The following is a 14,779-nucleotide window of genomic DNA, read 5'->3' as shown; positions in this document are numbered from 1 at the left end:
TACTTACTAGTTTCTACTAACTGTGTTCTACCTCGTCTTTACCTTTACTTACCACAATTCATTGCCTAGGTTCTGGTTCAGGTTCAACTAACCTTTCCTCGTCTTGGATGGTAATTGCGTTGAGTTGTTCCCTTGGGTTAGATTCAGTGTTACTTGGTAGGCTACCTTGTGGTCTTTCAGAAATCAATTTGGCGAGTTGGCCTATCTGAGTTTTGAGCCTTTGGATCGACGCTTGTTGATTCTTCAATGTTGTCTCAGTATTCTGAAAATAAGTTTCTGACACCGAGATGAAATTTGTTAGCATCTCCTCAAGGTTTGGCTTCTTTTCTTGTTGGTAAGGTGGTTGTTGAAAAGCTGGAGGATGTTGTGGCCCTTGATTTCCTTGACCACCCCACGAGAAATTGGGATGGTTCCTCCAACCTACATTAGAGGTGTTACTGTATGGGTTATTTTGAGATCTAGAATTATTGTTACCCATGTATTGGACTTGTTCCTCCTCGGTGTTGGGGTTGAAGGATTGATATTCTGTGTGTGTTCCTCCTCCATTTGAATCACACCTCATAACTGGATGTACCTGAGTAGAACCACACAAACCGTTAATCTTTTTTATTTAAGAGTTCTACCTGGTTAAATATCATAGTGACCGCATCGAGGTTGAAAACACTGGCCACTTTCATCGGTTTTGTCGTCATAACTTGCCACTGATAGTTATTCAGTGACATTTCTTCAATAAATTCGTAAGCCGCTTCAGGTGTTTTGTTGTTCAAATTTTCACCTGCAGCTGCGATGATGAGTTACCTCATTGAGGGGATCACACCGTTGTAGAACGTCTGAACCTATAGCCAAAGTGGTAACTCATGGTGAGGGCACCTTCTCAAAAGATCCTTGTATCTCTCTCATGCATCATAGAGCGTTTCTAGATCCATATGCACAAAAGAAGAGATGTCATTCCTCAACTTAGCCATTTTAGCCGGTAGAAAATATTTAAGTAAAAACTTTTCGGTCATTTGTTCCCAAGTAGTGATTGACCTCGTGGTAACAATTTCAACCACTTTTTAGCTTTGTTCCTCAGTGAAAAGGGAAACAACAGAAGGTGTATGGGGTCACCAGAAACGCCATTGATTTTAAATGTTTCACAAAACTCCAGAAAATTTGCCAAGTGATTGTTCGGATCCTCATCCTGCAAACCATCAAACTGAGCAAATTGCTGTATCATTTGAATCGTGTTAGGTTTCAGTTCAAAATTATTTGCAGCAATAGCAGACCTAACTATACTTGGCTCAGTTCCAGTTAAATTTGGTTTAGCATAATCATACATAGTGCGCGAAGCAGGATTCTGATTTATTGGATTAGCAGCAGTCACAGAAGATAGCGAATTTTCCTACTTTTCAACCATCTCCTCGGTTGTGGTTTGGATATCGTCCTCTTGCTCTTCCTCTTTGTATCTTAAGCTCCACCTTATTTCTCTTCGGTTTCTACGAGCTGTGCGATCGATTTCACTATCAAAAAGTAATGGTCCCGACAGGTTTCTTCTAGCCATACACTAAAAAAAAAAACTGCCAGAAGCGAATAAAAGAGAAAATTAGAAAAGAAAATAAAAATTTAAATTGCAAATAAAGTAAAAATGGCTAAAGTAATAAAAATCAAGTGTTCCTAATATCCTGGAATATTAAAACAAGAATTAAGAACACATAATTAAGAACAAGTCAAATATTTATCATACAATTTAGATAATAATAACAAGATCCGTCTTAGGTTTCATTCCCTTTAGGTATTCATAATTATGAAAGAAAACATCTCAAAAGAATAAAGATAACAAAATATAAAGAAAATCCAAAACTCCTGAAGGAAATTGAAAGGAGATCTTAAGTCTTAACGATGAATCCGGCTTCTGAGATAGATCAATTGGCTTCCTTTGAGTAATTCCTTGCCTCCTACCCTATGTGTCTCCTCTAATCCTCCTCTGGGGTGTTTATATAGGCTTTAGAATGCTAAGAACCCTCAAAAGTGGCCTTTTCTGAATAGAACTAAACTAGGGCTCAACAGGGACACGCCCGTGTTTGATTTCTTCAATCTGTGTTCAAGACTGTTACATAGGCACGGGCGTGTGGTCTACCCGTGTAAGTCGTGCTTCGATTTTTCCAAATGGACACGGCCGTGTGGCTTACCCTTGTGAGGAAGTCCAGGCCATGTTGATTTCCCATGTTGGTACATTTTCTCCGTTTTTGGCCCGTTTCTCGTTCTTTTTACTCTCCTATGCTCACGTAAGTATAAAACATGAAATTAAAGGATTAGGAGCATCGAATTCACCAAATCTAAGGAGAATTCATCCAAAAATATGCTAAGCATGAGGTAAAAATATGTATAAATTATGGTTTATCAACGCCCATGTCCTAAGGCTATGTCCTTCACATGGCCATGTCTCTGCCCTTGTTTTTACTACTAGGCATTCTGTTTTACCGAATTAGGGTGCAGGGGACACACAGCTGGGTCGCACGCCCATGGGGTAGACCGTGTGTCACACACGGCCTAGGCACATGCCCATGTGCCTAACTATGTCGACAAATTCTAGGCTATTTTCCAAGTCATTTGTCACCCTTAAACACTTACATACTTAAACCCACTTCATGGCATGCAACATGGCACATTTGGTTACTCAAGCATTCACATTCATGGTTGAATTATGTCTATAATGTCACATAACACATACTCAACTTGACATGCTTTCAAATTATCCATTTATACTATGGATATGGTCACCCTATTGGTCATAAACTATCCATCAAGCATATATACCGTTCATCACACTCATCATCCACAAGCAACCACAACCACATCAAAGCATAAACAGATTGTATGCATGCATAATTAATTAGGGTTACAATCCAATAATCAATATGAGCCATCTCTCATGGTCATATACAAAATAATCATAATACCATCATGAGCCAACACATTTGGCTATTCAATATGACACATAACAAAATGACCAAGTTTCCTATACATACCATACTCAAAATGTTGAGACTAACTATACCCAAATGTCCAATTGATAGTGTGATCAAAAAATCTGACGTCCTCTGATCCTCGAGCTAGCTTGGTGATACTATACGAAAAAGGAAAGAAAAGGGGGTAAGCTTTAAAGCTTAGTAAGTCCATATGCAATCTAAACAAGTATTTAACATACATTTAACATAATGAACATAAATTTGTATTTCATCAAATTATTTAAACTTACTCATCACATAAACAACCATATCATAAGTTCACCATATATGAAGGCATTACTCATGAGTTCGGTAAACATGCCTGTAGTAACTCGTAACACAACTCCTACTCATTCTTCTCATTGACTTAACCATTGGGTCTCTGTCAAGCTACTCGATAATTTACCTGTTGAACACTTGGAATACTATTGGATACACGGAAAGCTCGCACATAAGTTCCACATACGTAGCTAAAGTGACCTCATATCACATAAAATATAAAAGCTCATTCTCAAGCTACTCACGGGTCTGCTCACACAAACTATCAGTCAGGTTGTAACTACACGGGCTGCTCACACAAACTATCAGTCAGGTTGTAACTACACGGGCTACTCACACAAGTTGTCAAGTATCCGCAACACATGCCAGACTACCCAGCCACTGATAGGACGTACAAGACCAGCACCCGGAATCATATAAACTTATATCACATATATCATGAGCTCAAATTATAAGATTCCTAGTGACATGTCACTTGTATCCTAAACTATTCCTAAGGTTCAAACGGGATTTCCTTAGTTATCATATCGCTATTAGACTTGCTCGTAATGTCGATCTTAATGTCCATAGTACCCATCATTTACTCATGGAATAATCGAGGCATAAATCATAATAATAATAAAGCATTTAAATTCACATAATATCAAAGCATTGAACACAATACATATTGCATTATTCACATATGAACTTACCTCGGTACCAAAAGGATGAAAACGAGCCTATTCTTCGTAAACCTTATTTTTCCACCGATCAAGACTCGAATCACATTTTTCTTGATCTATAAGGCCAAATTTAACTTATTTAATACATTGTTTGAATCGACCCATAACACATATTTTGGTAAAATTACCTTTTTACCCTTAACTTTTCACTTATTTACAAATTGGTCCCTAAGCTCGTAAAATGAAATGCATGCATTTTCTTTGTTACCCAAGCCTCGCTGATACATATTCTTACTCATATTAGCCCACATTTCTCATTAAATCATATTTCTCCTATCCACTTTTCATCTTTTACAAATAAGCCCTTTTTAGGTGTTTTCATGAAAAAAATCACTTTGTAAAAGATGTTACACACACATCAAACTTGCATATTCTTTCATTAAACATCAAAATACAAGCATGGCACACATGGTTCAAATTCCAAACATGAACCCTAGCTCAAATAAATGGTAGAAATGGCTAGATTGGTTGATAACAACTTTAAAAATACAAAGAACATTAAAAACAGGACTAGGATGAACTTACTTTTGAGCTTGAAAAGTTGAAAAACCCTAGCTATGTCTCCTTAGAGATTTTTGGCTAGCACTTGGAGAAGATAAGCAATTTTTGACTTATTTTTCCCTTTTTATTCTTTTATTAACCAAATGACCAAAATGCCTTCAAGGATTTTCTTTCAAATTTTTACTATTCATGTCCATTTTTGTCCAAAATTTTAGAATTTGGCCAAATTTCTATTTAAGACCCTTTAATTAAAAATCCATGGCAATTTCATGCTCAAAGCTTCTAGAACATGTATTTTGCAACTTATTCAATTTAGTCCTTAACTTTAAATTGGACACTTTAGGCATAAAATTCTTCATGAAAATTTCACACAAACATGCAATCATATCATGGACCATCAAATAATCATAAAATAATTATTTCTATTTTAGATTTGTGGTCTCGAAACCATTATTCTGACTAGACCCTAAATCGAGATGTTACAAAGTGCCTTAGGACCACACGGCCGTGTGAAAATGCCCAGGCTATGTGGAGGGTCAAACACCCATGTGAAGAGGGGCACACGGTTGTGTGACTAAGGCACACTCCCATGTAAAGGGAGGCATATGGCCATGTGACTAAGGCACAAACTCGTGTGGACCAGGGACATGGCCATGGGAGTAGGCCATGTAACTCACTGTCCATTTCTACTAAAATAAAGTACAGGGTAGACACGACTGTGTGACGATCCCACTGTAACACCCCTCACCTGTATCCAACGTCGGGACAGGATTCGAGGCGTTACCGGACTTAAAAATTCACAACATGCAAAATCAAGCCATAAAATTTCACCAAAAATTAAAACATCTCGAACACATGCATATTGTCCTTTATATAGGTCTTTGATGCGTGATATTCATAATAGGTTTTAAAGATTTATAAATGAATCATTCTTGAGACTAACTTATTATCACGATTAAGGCAAGTGTACCTATTGAACAGCAGTATAGTTCAGCAAGACCGGATTGTCGAACCCAAAGGAACTACGAGTACTAGTATTTACTTCCTTTCTATTATCCAGACTAAAAATTAAGAGGTTTGGTTATCTAAACTAATTACTAACTAAGAATGCACAGAAAGAAAACTTCAGAAAATACTTTTGGGAAAACTTCGATTGATTGAGACAATACCTAAGGAAAAATCCACCTAGACTTCACTTATTATTTGACTCTGAATCAGACGATTTATTCATTTGACTTGATCCATAGAAATCCCTAAGTTATATTACTATCTCTCTCGAGACTAATAACGTCTAACCCTAGATTGAATAATTGATATCTCTTTCTAATTAACACCCTAGTATTGCATTAACTCGATCTATGGATTCCCTTATTAGGTTTCACCCTAATCTGGTAAAATCTTGTCACCCTATCTCTAGGCGCGCAATCAACTCCGCTTAATTGTGAAAATTTTACTTTAGACAGGGTTTATTCCTCCTCTAAATAAGAGCATTAACTTGAATCAATATCCTGGAATATTAAAACAAGAATTAAGAACACATAATTAAGAACAAGTCAAATATTTATCGTATAATTCAGATAATAATAACAAGATCAGTCTTAGGATTCATTCCCCTTAGGTATTTAGGGGGTTTAGCTCATATTTATGAAATAAAACATCTCAAAAGCATAAAAATAACAAAACATAAGAAAGCCCAAAATTCCTGAAGGAACTTGAAGGGAGATCTTCAATCTTGATGATGAATCTGACTTCTAAGATGGATCAATCGGCTTTCCTTGAGTAATTCTTTACTTTCTACTCTGCGTCCCTTATCTAAGTGCCTCCTCAGGTGTTTAAATAGGCTTTGGAATGCCTAAGAGCCCTCAAAATTGGCCTTTTCCAAATTGGACTAAACTTGAGCTCGGCAGGGACACGCTCGTATGACACGCCCGTGTGCGATTACTCTAGCCCGTGGTCAAGGCTGTTGAAAAGGCACGGGCGTGTAGTATAACCGTGTAAGTCCTGCTTCAATCTTGCCAAAGGATACGGCCTTGTGACACGCCCATGTGAGAAAGTCCAGGCCATGTTGATTTCCTACGTGGGTCCATTTTCTCCGTTTCTAGCCCGTTTCTCGCTCTTTTTACTCTTCTATGCTCACCTAAGTATAAAAAATGAAATTAAAGGATTAGGAGTATCGAATTCACCAAATCTAAGGAGAAACCATTCATAAATCGGCTAAGCATGGGATAAAAATATGTATAAATTACAGTTTATCAAATACCCCTACACTTAAGCATTTGCTTGTCCTCAAGCAAAATCCTCAGTTCACAATCAAAATAAATTCATCTTAATTTATAATCCCTATCAATAATATATCAAAATAATCCATAAGTATTCGTACATTGAGAATTCAACTAAAAGCACATCAGAGTTTCAAACAGTCCAAGTTGAGCATTTTATCACAAAAACATAAGTGTCTCCCCTTATCTAAGTGATTACCTTTGATCAAAATATCGCAGAGTTTAACATCCTTGATTGCGTGGTTTCGTGATAGGTTTTAAATATTTATAATTAATTGTTCTTGAACTAACTATTATCGCGATGTAGGCAAGTGTACCTATCGAACAGTAGTATAGTTTTAGCAAGACCGGATTGTCGAACCCCAAGGAACTAAAAGCACTAGTACTGACTGTCTTTTTATTATCTAGCCTAGGAATAAAGAGGTTTTTGGTTTTAACTAACTTATTATCTAAACTAAGAACGCCCAGAGAAAAGAATTGGGGAATTGCTTTTGGGAAAAATCGATTGACTTAAGACAATACCTAAGGAAAAATCCACCTAGACTTTACTTGTTATTCTGGCTCCGAATCGGACGATTTATTCATTCAACTTATTCCGTAGAGATCCCTAAGTTATGTTATTATCCCTATTCAAGACTAATAATGTCTAATCCCTAGATTGAATAACCGAGACTTTTCTCTAATTAACACTCTGGGGTTGCATTAACTCAATCTATGGATCCCCTTATTAGGTTTCACCCTAATCCGGCAAAATCTAGTCACCCTATTTCTAGGCGCGCAATCAACTCCGCTTAATTATGATAAATGTACTCTTAGACAGGGTCTAGTCCTCCTCTGAATAAGAGCATGTCTTGAATCAGTATCCTGGGATATCAAAACAAGAATTAAGAACACATAATTAAGAACAAGTTAAATATTTATCATACGATTCAGAAAATAATAACAAGATTCGTCTTAGGTTTCATTCCTCTTAGGTAATTAGGGGTTTTATTTCATAACTAAATAAGAAAACATCTCAGAAGAATAAAGAACACAAAACATAAAGAAAACCCAAAACTCTTGAAGGGAAATTGAGGAGAGATCTTTAGTCTTAATGATGAATCTGGCTTCTGAGATGGATCAATCGGCTTCTTTGGAGTAATTTCTTACTCCCCCTTCTCTGCCTCCTCCTTTCTTCCTTCTCTAGGGTGTATTTATAGGCTTTGGAATTCCTAGAAGCCCTCAAAATTAGTCTTTTCCCATTTGGACTCAACTTGGGCTTGGCAGGGACACGCCCGTGTTCGATTACTTCAGGCCGTGTTCAAGTCTGCCAAATGGACACAGCCGTGTGGTCTGCTCGTGTGAGGAGGTTTAGGCCATGTTGATTTTGTACTTTGGCCCACTTTCTCTATTTTTGGCCCGTTTCTCGTTCCTTTCGCTCTCCTATGCTCTCCTAAGTGTAAAACATGAAATTAAAGCATTAGGAGCATCGAATTCATCGATTCTAATGGAAAATCATCCAGAAAATGCATTAACATGGGGTAAAAATATGTATAATTTACGGTTTATCAATTCTCACTAAAGATTCACTCAAATCACTCAAGGTGTTTAAGGATATCAATAAAAGAACTCATTTAGTCAATATGAAAAGTTATTACCATAGGCTTGCTTGAAAATCAAATCTCCACCACTATAAATTGAGTTGATACATCAATCAAAAAGGTCTTTTAGAGGGTTGTAATGTGGCTTTGGTTAGGGGGTGTGGTCACAAGCTGAAAGAAAAGGTTAGAATCGAGATTGAATTGAAAAATCACTTAGCTAGAAAAATAACTAGTCATCAATTGAACACAAGTAATCTTCTTCTCAGAATATGGAATTAACATTCAAGCTCAAAAATGACAAATTACAACTAATATGTATTGAAGTACATTTGTTTTTTTTTTACGAACAAGTCAAATATTTAGAAGAGCAAAACATAGCTAAGCAATTAGTTCAAATTAGATCTCGACAAAAATAGGGATCAAATTAGGGGATTTCAACAATAATGGGTTATGGGTTAATATTGAGGGTGAATTAATTAATGGCTTGTTAGGCTTAAAGGGGTTCACTAAGGGTTAATTATTAAAGGTAGGCTTTTGTGGAGTGAGTGGGTTAAACCTAAGTGTCTTTATCATCTTGAAATATCAAATCAAATGGTGTGGTCTTGACATGCATAATCAAGCAAGTTTTAGAATAACAATTCAATACTGACACACTCAAAGCAACAATAAAAGTGAGCATGAAAGAAATAATAAATGCTCTAAAGGCTCAAGATCTCACAAAAATTATGGCTTTTTGATGTTCAAATTTTTGAATTTCAACTCAAGATAATACTTAAACTTAGGGAAACAACCTAAAATTTTTTAATTCAAAAACCAACTTATCATGCTTGATTCCCTAATGTCTTAAAGTTTAAATAATCAATGCGTAATTGCCTATGTTTTATTTCAAGACATATCAATAAAAATTATAAGTTAATTAAAATTCATTCTAATAGTGATATGAGTGATTTAAGTGAGAAAAAGACAAAATTGAGGGATTTCTAATGATGATATAAAAGGCCCCCCACACTTAAGATGCACATTGCCTTAATGTACAAAGATATATATATTGAAAAAGATAGATATATAATCATAGGATAGGGAGAGAAGTGAAACTTCCTGAATAATGAATGAACTCCTTGAATTAGAGTTATGGAGAGTAATTGGCCAAAGCAAAGATGAGAGTGGAGGAGGATACTCCAGTGGTGGTCGAGGTTCATTAATCTATAAATCCTGCGTTAAAAGAATATTATATCTGGTGGTAGCTATGGTCGTGGTCGAGTAGGACATGGCAGTCGTGGAAAACCTTTCCCGGTGGAGTTTGTAGTTCCTATGCGATGATGAGCTTTGGAGCTCTTTATAACTGTGATAGAATCAGGAACTTTTTAGGGGTTATAAAGAAGAATAATTACTCGTAATGAAATAGCCGAAATTAAAAATTGTAAAATAAGAATAATAAAACCTAATAAAAATAAGCTTAAAGAAAAATAAAAAGTAGTCTTAAAATAGAATAAAAGTAAAAACATAAAATAATAAATAAAAGTTTTTCAACATCTTCATTGCTAGATGGTTCGCGAGGTGGGGGTGGCGATGAGATGTGGAAGTGCTGACAAATCTACTGTAGAGTAGCATCAATGTTATCGAAGCACTGAAAACACTGTTTCTCGAATCGAGTAAGGCATTCAGAGATGTCAACGTATGAAGCCGCCGCATGAACTGGACGAGAGGGGGGTGGTGGCTGAGGCGGTGGGTCCTCATGACATGGAGGGACATCATTAGTAGTGTCCTCTGGGTCCTCCTCCTCAGTGGACTAGGCAAGGCGATACTGAGGAGGGTATGTGCCACGTCGTTTCTCGATCATCCTCATACTTAGCATGCTCGAGATGCCCTGTGGGGACATTTGGCTGATGAGAGTGAGGGAGGATGATTGTGCTGCTGTGTTGAGGAGCCCAAAGTGCCGAGCCAATCGAGTCACATAGGGCCCGATAGAGATGACCCCTCTCCTGTGCAACTCCGTCTGGTGGTGAATGGTGAAGGCAATAAAGTAGGCAAGGTCGATGACATGCCCATTCGCTATACTCCATAAGAAATAGGCGTCGTGGGTGGTGACGATGCCTGTGCTCTCTCGTCTCCCTATCAGAGTGTGAGCCAAGATGGCGTTTAGATACCTCAAGGATGGAGGGAGAGCCGATGCCTTGGAGCGGCCAGGATTGTAGGTGGCTGAGGCAGGGACAAGGTCCCTCCAGCATTTCGAGGGGGAGTAGTGGATATGGCTGTGGAGGGTGTCGAATTCATTGTCATCCATGAACCCCTCCGTGTATATCCCTAGTGAAATCCCAAACTTGGGTATGCTCAACTGGCGTACTAGACCACCGAGGTAGAACTGGACCGTTCTAGGATTGTCGAAGTTTGTCATGACGGTCTAAAGATGGAATATCGAGCAGAGTTCCAATGTAAATTCTAGATACATCGGCTCGACGATCTCAAAGAAGAGCCCCCAGGAGTCAGTCGTTAGGAGGGCTCAGACCACGTTAGCCAATTGAATCTGTTCGAGTACAGCCCAGTCAATGCAGCGGCCACACCTAGGGGTCAGGCCCATAATATCTGATATAATTCCTCCTAGGGTCCTAAGGGAACCTAGAGGAACGGGTGCTTAATCTCTGTGGTAGGACCCGGGGATGACGCTGCTCCTTTCCTCTTCTTTGACGCAGGAACAGCGGTCTGCTTACCACGTGAGGACAACATTGTATGCAAAAAGAAGGAACTTAAGGTGTCAGAATCAGTGTTGTAGGTGGCGCACGGGCGTGGAGAGTAGGGCGTGTGAAGTTGCAGCGGCTAGGGTTAGGGTTTTTTGGGGAGGGAGATGATGAATAGTGAGGGGTTTATATAGATTTTGGGGCACACAGCCATGGGGCACGCCCGTGTGGCCTAATGTTTACTTGTGTGTATCATGAATTTTAAATTTGGGCGCGTCTGACATTCGGCCCACGCCCGTGTTTTTTGGGCATGTGGATGCACACGGCCGTGTTGCACGACCATGTCTTACTTTGTTCGCTTCTCCCATGTACGTGGACATAACTTTAAGCCCGTGTTCGTTTTGACAGTGTCGACCAAGGGCTGATGGCACGGACGTGTCGCACGACCGTGCTACATTCTCATTTTCAACCACGGTTTCAAGACACGAGCGTGTCTCACGCCCGTGTTGTTCTGGCAGTTTCGCCCACGGCCATATCGCACGACCGTGGTGTTGGGGAAAAATCTTGCCTTGTTTTCACACGGCCTAATGCACGCCCGTGTTCTTGGCCGTGTGGTCTTTAGAAAGCCTGCGTTCCATGATTCGGTCAGTATGTTAGATGTTAAAAACTAAGATTTAAAGAAATTAGCACTATTAGTGCTCGAGTTGCCTCCCGAGAAGCAGTTATTTAAAGTCTAAGCTCGACTTACCTCTCTTCTATATGGTCAAGGTGGTACTAGGAGTTTACACTCCTTAACCCTGCTATAAACTTTATCAACATAAGGTTTAAGACAAGTATCGTTTACCTTAAATGTGCCAAATTTGGGATGATTTACCTTGACTGTACCATATGGGAAAATTCTGAGTACCGTAAGAGGAATTTCTTCATTAGGTTCAGAAGTGGTAATTCGAGGATCTGCTGCATCTAGTAGTACTTTGTCTCCAACCTTAAGTTGATTTGGTGAGGTATTAAGCTCGTCCTGGCTCGGTTTCAGTTTATCAGGTGATCTCAATTTCTGTGTCTACCATTCATCTAGCTCCTCGATTTGTAGCCTTCGTTGTTCATAGATAGGTCTTTTGTTGTTGTTTGAACACAGCTTATATTTGTTCTTCGTAACTGTTTCCTACACAGAAGGTTTCACCACATGATCAATACTAATAGAATGATTTATACGACCACCTTCAATTTTCGATGTGTTACTCGAATTACGAGCTTGAAGGGTGATTGTTTCGTCTTCCACACGAAGTGTGAGTTCACCTGTGCCAACATCAATAATGGTTCTAGCAGTCGCTAAAAAGGGTCGTCCTAAAATTAAAGGTGTGTTACTATCCTCTTCCATGTCTAGAACAACAAAGTCTACTGGGTATATAAATTTATCGATCTTAACAAGAACATCTTTAATGACACCCCTAGGAAATCTAATGGTTTTATAAGCCAATTGAATGCTCATCCTAGTTTTTTTGGGTTTCCCAAGACCTAGCTATTTAAACATTTTATAAGGCATAACATTAATGCTTGCCCCTAAGTCAACCAATGCATTATGAACATCTAAACTACCAATTAAACAAGGAATAGTATAACTCCCTGGATCTTTCAATTTGTTGGGTAGTTTATTCTGTAATATGGCTGAGCAAACTGCATTCAATTCCACATGCGACACCTTATCCAACTTTCGTTTATTTGTTAAAAACTCCTTTACGAATTTGACTGCGTTTGGCATCTGCGAAAGAGCTTCAATAAATGGTAAATTAAAATGTAACTTTTTAATATTTAAAAAATTTACCAAATTGTTCTTCTGTGTAGTCTTTCCTTTTCATGTTTGGGTATGGAACACGAGGTTTGTATTCTTTACTTACTGGTTTCTGGTCATTGTGGTCCACCTCACCCTTACCTTTACTTACCACAATTTCTTGCTTCGGTTCTGGTTCAGGTGTAACTAACCCTTCCGAACCTTGAATGGTAATTGCATTGATTTGCTCCCTTAGGTTAGATTCAGTGTTACTCGGCAAACTACCTTGTGGTCGTTCAGAAATTAGTTTGGCGAGTTGGCCTATCTGAGTTTCCGACCCTTGGATTGACACTTGTTGATTCTTAAGGGCTGTATTTTGGAAACGAGTTTCTGACATAGAGGTGAATTTTGTTAACATCTCCTCAAGGTTTATCTTCTTTTCTTGCTGGTAATGTTGTTGTTGAAAACCCGAAGGATGTTGTGGCCTTTGATTTCCTTGAGCGCCCCACGAGAAATTGGGATGGTTCCTCTAACCTGAGTTATAAGTGTTGCTATATGGGTTATTTTGGGGTCTAGAGTTATTGTTACCCATATATTGGACTTGTTCCTCCTCGATACTCAGGTTGAAGGTTTGATATTCTGTGCATGCTCCTCTTCTATTCGAATCGCACCTCATGACTGGATGGACCTGAATAGAACCACATAAACAGTCAATCTTTTTATTTAAGAGTTCTATTTGGTTAGATAGCATAGTAACTACATCGAGTTGAAAACACCGACTGCCTTCGTTGGCTTTGTCCTCATAACTTGCCACTGATAGTTATTCAGTAAGATCTCCTCAATAAATTTGTAAGCCGCCTCAGGTGTCTTATTATTGATAGTTCCACCAGTGACTGCGTCAATCATCTGCCAGTCGAAGGATTCAGCCGTTATGAAACGTTTGAACCTGTAGCCAGAGTGGTAACCCATGGTGAGAGCATATTCGCAAAAGGTCCTTGTATCTCTCCCATGCATCGTAGAGTGTTTTTAAATCCATCTGCACAAAAGAAGAGATATCATTATGTAATTTGGCTGTTTTACCCGGCGAAAAATATTTTAATAAAAACTTTTCGGTCATTTTTTTCCAAGTAGTGATTGACCCTTGTGGTAACGAGTTCAAATATTGTTTAGCCTTATTCCTTAACAAAAAGGGAAACAACCGAAGGCAAATGGCGTCATTAGAAACGCCATTAATTTTAAATGTATCGCAAAATTCTAGGAAATTTTCCAGGTGAGCGTTGGGATCCTCGTCCTGCAAACCATCAAACTGAACAAACTGTTGTATCATTTGAATTGTGTTAGGTTTCAGTTCAAAAATATTTGCAGCAATAGTAGGTCTAACTATACTTGACTCAGTTTCTATTAAATTAGGTTTAGCATAATCATACATAGTACGTGGAGCAGGTTTCTAATTTACTAGATCAGCGACAATCGTAGGAGTAGCAGATTTTCTTGGTTTTCAACCATCTCCTCGGTTGTGGTTGAAGTATCGTCCTCTTGCTCATCCTCTGTGTATCTTAGGCTTCGGCTTATTTCTCGTCTGTTCCTGCAAACTGTGCGGTCGATCTCACTGTCAAAAAGTACTGGTCCTGACGGGTTTCTTCTGGTCATAAACTAGAAAAACCTGTCAGAAGAAAAAAAAATAAATGAAGAATTAGAAAAGAAAAGAAAAACTTAAATTACAAAAAAAGTAAATGGCTAAAGTAATAAAAATCAAGTTTTCCTAATATCCTAGTTCCTCGACAATGGCGCCAAAAACTTGATGCGTGATATTCGTAACAGGTTTTAAAGATTTATAAATGAATCGTTCTTGAGACTAACTTATTATCACGATTAAGGCAACTGTACCTATCGAAGAGTAGTATAGTTCAGCAAGACCGAATTGTCAAACCCAAAGGAAATACGAGCACTAGTATTTACTTCCTTTTTATTATCTAGCCTAAAAATTA

General features: G+C 38.3%; 2 non-coding genes across 2 annotated transcripts; both read left to right on the top strand.

Annotated features, from left to right (window-relative positions):
* The first annotated feature begins 852 nt into the window (after positions 1 to 852).
* On the top strand, positions 853 to 959 carry LOC128280977 (small nucleolar RNA R71). Its single transcript, XR_008271194.1, has one exon. It is a non-coding gene; the product is annotated as a small nucleolar RNA R71 (small nucleolar RNA).
* Positions 960 to 13,753: 12,794 nt separating this feature from the next.
* On the top strand, positions 13,754 to 13,859 carry LOC128281234 (small nucleolar RNA R71). The gene has a single exon (XR_008271447.1). It is a non-coding gene; the product is annotated as a small nucleolar RNA R71 (small nucleolar RNA).
* The last annotated feature ends 920 nt before the right edge of the window (positions 13,860 to 14,779 follow it).

The sequence above is a fragment of the Gossypium arboreum genome, chromosome 9 (assembly GCF_025698485.1).
Source record: "Gossypium arboreum isolate Shixiya-1 chromosome 9, ASM2569848v2, whole genome shotgun sequence".
Classification (NCBI taxonomy): Eukaryota; Viridiplantae; Streptophyta; class Magnoliopsida; order Malvales; family Malvaceae; genus Gossypium; species Gossypium arboreum.
This window is presented reverse-complemented; position numbering and strand designations above follow the sequence as displayed.